This window comes from Mandrillus leucophaeus, unplaced genomic scaffold, assembly GCF_000951045.1.
Source record: "Mandrillus leucophaeus isolate KB7577 unplaced genomic scaffold, Mleu.le_1.0 Scaffold31, whole genome shotgun sequence".
Taxonomy (NCBI): Eukaryota; Metazoa; Chordata; class Mammalia; order Primates; family Cercopithecidae; genus Mandrillus; species Mandrillus leucophaeus.
In genome coordinates, this window is record NW_012103254.1 from 1,890,180 (window position 1) to 1,894,322 (window position 4,143).

The window sequence follows — 4,143 nt, forward strand, 5'->3', positions numbered from 1 at the left end:
ATATAGCATTTGATTATTCATTTACTTATGAGAATAAATTATTTTGAAAAATGCAGTAATAGATGTATGCCCAATATAATACAGGACACATGTCTGTATTCATATGGGTCAATCTAATAATTTTGTGATCAGGAGAAGTATGAACAGTTGTATTATCTCAGTTAGAAATGAAAAGAAGTCCAACAAGTGTTACCACACCATCTTCAACACTTCACTTACCATACTGTTTCCAAAAACAAACAAATAAAACAATATCTCAGGGGTACTTCAATTTTTCTCCTTAGGAATTTTCAAAACACTTATATAACATTTAAGACACAGTGGTGTTTCCTTCTTATAGTTTCTCTGTTTGGATCAAAACTATAAAAAGAAAAATAGAAAAAGGGTACACAACACTTGGTAAAATTGAAAGTATTTCCATTATTTTAGTCATGGGGAACTAATTACAAGCATAATTGTTACATGTGTAATTTGTCTTTGTTAGGATGAATAAGCCCATTGTGCATATGTGTTTTCTTTTAATCAAAGGCAACTGTGCCAGTCAGTATACCTATTCTCTTTTTTGAAGGAAAATCATCAGATTCCTTCATCTTGACAGGTAGAACATTCTGGAATAAATAGACAAAGTAGACATATAAGTCAGTTTCATCCCAAGTAAATTTAAAGTAGGAGCAATTAATCAATAATGAGGTAATGGAATTTTAGATGAGTTTCAGGGCTGATGTGGGTTTTGTCATGTTAATGTCACCATGTATAACTGGGAACATCTGCTGTCTGCCTTATTCTGTATGATAATATGGAACTTCATATATCTATATAATAACACACTAAGTCTTGTTACTTAGAAGATCTTAACTACAGTCAAGTGAATGCTCTATGACAGTGAATGATTGGTGAGCCTTAGTTAATCTCTGCATATGATTTACAATCCTGTCTAGCATTGTTACACATAATATCCCTAGGAAGTAACATGGAAGGAACGTACTAATGTTTTATTTTCATTTCTTGGTACAGTTCCTGATTTAATGTAGAGGTTTGTAAAATACCATTTTCCTATTTTAACATGTGCTTTCAAGTATATTGTAGTCCTCCAGTAATGACACAGTTTCACATAAAAAATTCCATTATACATGTGAATGAATTATAGCATCATTTTAAGGATAAGATGTTGCAGGTATACAGACCTGAATTCAAACTCTGTTTCAGCAACCTATCATTTCTTGACCTTGGATAAATTATGTAATCTGAGACTCGAAGTCTTCAATCAAAAGAGGTGTGTTAAGGTTTATTGAGGAAACATACACAATGTGCTTAGTTTGGAAAACAACATGTAGTAAATAATGTAGTAATAATTCAATAAATTGCCACTATCATTACTTAAACATCACAAAATAAATGTTTACTTCATAACTGTATAAAATTATATTTAATTATAAAATAGTATAATATAAATATCTATTCTTTAGGAAGATCTGATCACTATTAATTTGTAGTGGAAATATGAAAGGGAGATGGGTAAAACTATAACATTTATTTACATATATTGAGAAAACATTCATTGGTTATATCACTCTCTGGGAAAACCACATATATAGTATCAAAATGTATTTTTCAATAAGCTTAATTCAATTATTCTCATCTCTTCAATACATAAACTGTATGCCATTTGTTGCTTATATAGTACATAGATAATTTTTATTTCTATGTGAGAAAATTCTCTTTTTAGGTCTCTTTCTTTAAAAATTGTAATGTACTTGGGGGCAAAAGCATACTTTACGCTTTGTCTCTCTTCAACACCTACTCAAAGCAGAGCTTGTGCTAACGGCCTGTGAAGAACACCAAAATATTTTATTCAAATTATTTTATTGTAATGAAATGTCTCTTCAGAGGTTTTGAGAATGAAAAATCTCTAATTTGTTTTTTCAAACCGTTTTTAGATTCTTTTGTCTGATTCCGACCTGAAAATATCTGCAAAAGTGTGGCGTTTGTTGTCGTTAGTGAAATAATTGGGAACAGGGTCAGATTATGAGTCCGTTTTTCAGTTGCGCTGACAGTTTGACATGAAGAGTCCTGTACTAAGCCTGAGAACTCCAACTAGACAAGCGCAGGCACAGGTCTGCCGTGCTTAGGAACTGAAAGAATAGGAACCTGCACTAGTGGGAAAGGAGCCACCACAGTGCCATAAAATTCACTGACTCAACCAATTCAGAGGTTTAATCCAGAGCACAAGCAGGTTACACTAAAAAAAAATAACAGCTCTCTACCCCTGGAAATGCCGTTTAGCAGAGTAAGCTTAGTAAAAAGGGTCAGAGACCCAGAATCCCCAGGTTAACTATGTTTTAGGTTTGCTTGAACAAGTATCTTAACTAGAATGCACTTTTCTTTTTCTAAACATAAGATTGGAATTATGGGCTAGGAATTTCTTTTGTCAAATCCTATTCTCAAATTCAGAAAATAATCATATATATAATTTTATTTATATTTTAAATATAAAATATAATTTGGGGGTTATGATTTATTCATAAACATATTCATGGGTAATAGAAGAACTACTAACTATATTTTCTTAATTCTAGTCACACTTCATTTAGAGAAATGAATATTTGAATATTATAGTTATTTCTAACAATTACATATTATGCTTTATTGGAAGTTAAATAGCCAATAATAGCAAAAGCTTTATTTAAAGATGTTATGTATTGTTTCACACTACATTATGAGATAATTCATTCACTCTTTGTTCTATATTGTGAAATATCGGGGGGACAGTTAAAATCCACACACACACATGCAGGGAGAGAGAGAAAGAGAATGAGAAACAGAGAGAGAGAGAAAAGGAAAGGTGGAGAAAAAACAGACAGGGAGACAAGCTGGGTATGTCTGTCAATTTATCAATATATCAATGTATTTAGATAATATTTTTACTCTGTATGTAACACTTTAACATGATTCCACAAGGCTTAATATTTTAAAAATCAAATTATTCATAATTTCAGCCACATTAATTTGAATCTAAATATGATTAATTTGGCTTCCTAGAGATATGTCAAAACAAAAGTTTCTGACTATTAATTTATCAGAATAGGGTTTAAGATGTAGAGGGAAAAGATGAATTGAACAAACTCAAACTGAATTAATTTGTGGCACTGTTTATTAAAGTTATGAGTAAAGACAGAAAAAGATGAAATACCTCAAACTGAAATCTATTAGTGGCATAATTTAATTCTATGCAAAGCCCACAAAAGTTCCCCTGAATCAAAAGGATATTTAGTAATTAAATATGCTATAGAAGTCATAGAGTAAGATCATAGAAAACATATAAGTCTGAATGCCCAAATTAATCATTGTATAACCCCATTATTGAATATAGTACAACCATTATATAAAATTTTATATATAGCTTAATAAATGAGAAAGCTTAATATTAGTTTCTGAATTAGAAAGAAGATAAAAGCATGTTGCCAATATACTATTCCAATTTTGCTTAAAAATATGAGTATGTGCATATATATGCTAGTAAAGTGGATACATATATATATACACACACACATATACCTTAATAGATATGCATATATGCATACATATGCACACATATACCATGTATAATAATATGCATACATATAATATATGCTCACTCTACATGTACTCTACACAGATATATGAAAGAGATGGAATATACACTGAATATTAAGTGTTATTAACTTTAACTTGTCAATCTGTAGGAAAATAATTTTATTTCATATAATGTTATATTGTCAATAAGGTCCAGAAAATATTCACTTCATTTTAAAGTAAAAATATGTTTCCTGGCTAAAGAAATAAAAATTATTTGGAATATCAATTTCTGTTGTAATATTCCATAATTTACATACTTGGTCTACTTTTCATTTATTTACCCATTTATTCATTAATTGTGCACTCATTTATGTATTTATTTAGCACTAAAACTTAATTAGACTGTTTGTCATAGCCATGGTTTAAGAGTACACATGATTAACCAGAAGAGTATGTGTTAGAAACACAACAAAATTTATCAATTCTATGACTTAAAATATGCAAAAATAGTGGTAAATATTTACACTTTTTTTTTTTTTTCTTGAAAACTAGTAGGCAAAAAGGATGCAATGGACGGTTTCTTTTTTT